Source organism: Eumetopias jubatus, unplaced genomic scaffold (assembly GCF_037043125.1).
Source record: "Eumetopias jubatus isolate StellerSeaLion01/CBP00866 unplaced genomic scaffold, mEumJub1_p1.0 scaffold_8, whole genome shotgun sequence".
Lineage (NCBI taxonomy): Eukaryota > Metazoa > Chordata > Mammalia > Carnivora > Otariidae > Eumetopias > Eumetopias jubatus.
The window spans coordinates 55,855,879-55,861,411 of record NW_028274814.1 but is presented as its reverse complement, the minus strand read 5'-3'; the positions used below and the strand labels follow the sequence as shown (position 1 = coordinate 55,861,411).

At 41.2% G+C, this 5,533-nt stretch overlaps 1 pseudogene; it reads left to right on the top strand.

Annotated features, from left to right (window-relative positions):
- Positions 1-2,646: 2,646 nt before the first annotated feature.
- Positions 2,647-3,995, top strand: LOC114200903 (tubulin alpha-1 chain-like; annotated as a pseudogene).
- The last annotated feature ends 1,538 nt before the right edge of the window (positions 3,996-5,533 follow it).

The following is a 5,533-nucleotide window of genomic DNA, read 5'->3' as shown; positions in this document are numbered from 1 at the left end:
GGGCATCTGGGTGGCACAGTAGGTTCAGCATCCAACTCTTGGTTTTGACTCAGGTTGTGATCTCAGGGTGGTGAGATCGAGCCCTGCTGTCAGCTCAGCGCATTATCTGCTTGAGATTATCTCTCTCCCTTTCCCTCTGCCCCTTTTGTTCATGCTCTCTCTTCCTCTCTAAATAAATAAATCTTTTTTAAAATAGTTTATGCTTATTTCAAGATTTTAAGCATTATATATATGAACGTCTTCCCATGCATTTGAGTAAAATTTTTTAAATATTCATATAAAATAAATTCACAATTCAATTTCCACATCTGTCCCATTAAATTTACTGTCTGAATGGGAAACATCACTGTATTTAGAAGGTGGTACAATCATTTTTGTTTTCTATTTGACATGATTCCTTCAATCACCCATAAGTACATATTAAGGAAGGTAATAAAATCACAGTAAAGAATAAAGTAGACAGCGTCTTAGTCTTACTGAGTTTACATTTACATTCTGTGGAGGAGATGGACAATAAACAAGTAAACAATTTCCGATAGTAATGGTGATAAGAAAATAAAACAAGGCGATGTGAGAGAAAGTGGATAGGTTAAGAGAGGGTGACTACAGGTCAGAGAGAGTTTCCCTGGGAAAGGGATACTCAAATGATGAGAACCAATCATGAGAAAATCTGGACAAAGACAGCCCAAGCAAGGGAAACACCTTGCACAAAGGCCCTAGGCAAGAACTGAAGGAAGAGAAGGACAGCCACTGTGTCCAGAAAGCAATGAGCAAGGGGAGATGATATGAAATGAGCCCCAAGATGAGTTGCAGGACCAAAGTCATGCTGGGCTTTGTGGGTCATGCTGAGAAGTTAGGGGTTTGTTCTAAGGACAGTAGATAACCATGAAAGGTTTCCAACTTTCAATAATCTCTCTTACCTTTAAAAAATCACATTGTCCACGTTGTAGGACAAATGGATTGGTTGCAGGGATGCAAGAAAAGTAACAAAGTGATAATTTAGTAAATTATTACAGTATAAATGGGAATTGATTTAGTTAAAGAAACAAACAAATAGGGTCAACAGTTGAGACAAAAATGAGTAGACAGACTGGGAATGTACGTTGGACTTGATACTACAACATACTTTTATAAGACACTATTTACTTCTGGTTGAGCAAATCCTATGTATTTGAATTAACTTCTGTCTAATCCGGTACTTAACTCTCTAATTCCGGCATGGATAAAGTAATTAGGAGCCTGTGAGCCTAGTTAGACTAAAAACAAAACAAATAACAGGGCAAAATAAAAGCACAGAAATAAAGGACTTCTTTCAATATGTGCTTCTTTCAATAAAATAGCTGTTCTACCCTTATGTGAGAAGTGCTAAATAAAAGTCCTGGCTTTTGAAAGAAGTGTTAACAGATACAAAATGAGCATAAACTTGTCATTTGAAGCAAAAAAGGGAGAATACATTTACAACTGGAAAATCAGAAAATGAGATGTTAGGAACTCCATAATCCTGAAGGCCTGTGTAGTGAGTTGGAGAAGAGAAACAGAGTTTGAGAAAATCAGAATGTAAGACATGCACTCTGGAAATTTATCAGAGGATATAACACTATAACTAGCTAAGAAAGGGTGTGTTGAACTATCAGATTTGTCTAAAACCTGCAGAAACACATACCTGGAGCCCATTCTAACTGACAAACTTTGCAATGTCAAATGGTCTACCCAGATTAACTTCCCCTCCTGAGGGCAGTGATCTTTCAAAGTACATAGATCCAGAACGTACCACTGTGAAGAGTTCTTTTTGTTTTTTTCTGAACTCCCTTTACCTGCCTAAAATCAGAGCCTTCCAAAAGAATTAATCCCTCCCCAGGACTTTCATAACCAGGGAAGAACAACTCCTATCACCAGAGAAAAGAAGTTGGCACCAGGATAAGGAATTGCCTAAACAAACATTCTCACAAAACTATCATATCTCCTATCTATTCTATGGGTCCATTTATCTTTCCTAAAAGTCAGTTGTTTTCCCATGAGTACCCTTCTTCATTAAGATGGATATAAGCCCCAAATTCTAAGTGCCTCCTGAGTCACATTTTCTGTAAACACCCATATACATTCCCAAATAAAAATCTGGCTTTTCTCTTGCTAATCTGTCTTTCATCAGTTTAATTAGCAGGTCTCCACTGAGCAACCTAAGAGGGTAGAGGAAATATTTTTGTCGCTAATAGAAAGAAAAGAATTTCTTTTATAAGAAAAAATCTGGTCTCCCAGATAAAGGACAAAACCCATTCCTCACCCAGTTGTTATTCTCACAATTTATAACTTTTTAATAGATATTTTATACATCAACTAGATTTTGCAAAGAATTTTAAGTAACACACAACAAAAACACATCTAATAAAATAGTAAACTATAATAATAATAATAATAATAATAAATCATTCCTGGGAAAATTTAAGACGTGTAGGGAGGGAGTAAAGAGAGTATTGAGATCATAAGTGTTTATATAATTCATTTTTCTAAGTTAGCCAAAGAGATAAGAAAATTGATTGATTTTTGTTGTTAAGAAGGGAGAACTAAAGGGGATTCATGGTGTTGCTGGAGATTTGTAACGCGTCTGCAGTCAACGACCCTCCGTAAACATCACCTGTTGGAACAACCATGCATGAGTGTATCTCCATCGATGTGGGCCAGGCGGGCGTGCAGATGGGCAATGCCTGCTGGGAGCTCTACTGCTTGGAGCACAACATCCAGCCCAATGGCACCATGCCCAGTGACAAGGAGCTGGACAGCAGCAATGACTCCTTCAACACGTTCTTCAGTGAGACCAGGGCTGGCAAGCATGTGCCCCGGGCTGTCTTTGTGGACCTGGAGTCTGCTGTCATAGATGGGGTAAGAACTGGCATTTATAGGCAGCTCTTCCACCCTGAGCAGCTGATATCTGGCAAGGAAGATGCTGCCAACAACTATGCCCAAGGCCACTACACTGTGGGGAAGGAGATCATCGATCTTGTGCTGGAAGGAATCCGAAAACTGACAGACCAGTGCACTGGGCTTCAGCGTTTCCTGATCTTCCATAGCTTTGGGGGTGGCACTGGCTCAGGCTTCACCTCCCTGTTGATGGAGTGGCTTTCTATTGACTATGGCAAGAAGTCCAAGTTGGAATTTGCCATCTATCCTGCCCCCCAAGTATCCACAGCAGTTGTGGAACCCTACAACTCCATCCTGACCACCCACATCACCCTGGAGCACTCAGACTATGCCTTCATGGTGGACAACGAGGCCATCTATGACATCTGCCACCGCAACCTGGACATCAAGCGCCCCACCTACACCAACCTCAACCAGCTCTTCGGCCAGATCGTGTCCTCCATCACGGCCTCCAAGCACTTCGACAGAGCCCTCAACGTGGACCTCACAGAGTTCCAGACGAACCTGGTGCCCTAACCCCTCATCCACTTCCCCCCGGTGACCTACTCCCCCATCATCTTAGCTGAGAAGGCCTACCATGAGCAGCTGTCGGTGGCAGAGATCACCAATGCCTGCTTTGAGCCCTGCAACCAGATGGTCAAGTGTGACCCCCGTCACGGCAAATACATGGTCTGCTACATGCTCTACCGTGGAGAAGTGGTGCCCAAGGATGTGAATGCTGCCATTGCCACTATCAAGACCAAGCGTACCATCCAGTTTGTGGACTGGTGTCCCACAGGTTTCAAGGCTGGCATTAACTACCAGCCCCCCACAGTGGGGCCTGGGGGCGACCTGGCCAAGGTGCAGGGGGCAGTCTGCATGCTAAGCAATATCACAGCCATTGCCTAGGCCTGGGCCCACCTCGACCACAAGTTTGACCTGATGTATGCCAAACGGGCCTTTGTGCACTGGTACACGGGCGAGGGCATGGAGGAAGGGGTTTCTGAGAGGCCCGAGAGGACCTGGCTGCCCTGGAGAAGGATTATGAAGAAGTGGGAACAGAGTCTATGGACGGCGAGGATGAGAGCAAGGAGTTCTAGGGGGTCCTGGCATCTGTGACGTCTGCTCTCTCCCTAGTTTTGTATTTATCATTCCACTGTTTCCCTAACCCCCCACAAATACAATCAGTGTCTCAAGCGGAAAAAAAAAAAAAAGGGAGAACTAAAGATGCAATGGTTTATCAGAGAAAGTAGAACTTTTCTTTGCACTTAGAACTAAATGGGAATTCTCACGTGGGACTTACCTAATGGGGCACTGAGCCATGTTATAGGCAACTTCCTTAATAACATCCCCCTTAATAACATGCAAATGTAGTATCAGATTTCATAAGGATGTTTCTTGCAGCATTCTTCCAAGAAATGGAAGAATAACAGTTAAATGGAGCAGTACTTAAAGTCAAGGTGGACAAATTAGCTAATTAGCATCTCCATTTGTCAAGTTTTCTCTTTTCTGTGTTACTGGTGTGACTCAGCTGTTTAAAGCTTTATCATCCCTGGTTATCCTGATCACAAGAACTAGACAGAAGCCAGAGCAGGAGTTCCTCAGGTCCTCAGAACATGGCAGGTCTTGTATTTGGTACATTTCCAAAAACAAGATAAATGACAAGCCCTTCAAAAAGTGTGCTTGACTAGAATCTAAAAAGATTAAAGAGCAATCAAGATGAGAGAGGAGGTGAAATTTAGCTGAAAGTAGTCTAGGCTAAGATAGTGACTCCAGGTCTGGCTCTCTAAACACATGAGCTTTGAAAAGTCATTTTTCTTCTGTGCCCCATCTTTAAAGTATCTAAAATATGCTATGGGAAAAGTCAGATTTACAGAAAGAAACATCAAGAACTAGAGGAAGTGTATTCCTTTCATCATTAGCCAGCACTAATCCACTACTTGTCTTCTAAGGAGGAGCAAAGCTACATTCCTAACACAGCAGAGCATGTGAACAATGGGCAGCCAATTGAAACAATTTATTTGAAAATTTGTCACTTCCTAGAGAATTACAAGTATGGACTGGATAAAAAAAAAAAGAATGAATTTGTCCTTGAGACTCAATGAAGTATTTTCTAGGAGGATGCAGTAAAGTCAAAAGTACAGAATATGGAATATTCAACAGATGGTTCTATTTTTTATTACAGACAAAGTGAAACCATCTCAAGAATCAAGAAGTGAAAGAAATAAAATTTAACAGGTAATTCTGTCCACATGTTTAAAATAGAGCTGCAAAACTTATTTATCTTTCTCTAATTGCTTCCAGGAAATTATTTCTCCAAGTTTGCCTTTTGGTAATGAGATACAGAAAACTGTGTCACTGTCACTTTAAGACTGGTTGACTAGTTAACTGGTCAACCAGTTAGTGGTTCCAGAAAGAAAGAGGTCACTTAAAGGAAAACCAATTAAATAGGTTACTTCCTTTTGACGGAAGGTATTTAAGCATTTTGATTAAAAGATAAAAATCAGATGGAGATCTGATTAAAAATGCCTGGGCTTAAACACTGGCTTGGTAGATGACAAAGAGCAATTTACTCACCTCTCTATACCTTTGTTTCCTTGTCTGCAAAATGGGGATAGTAACTATAAGCACATCATCA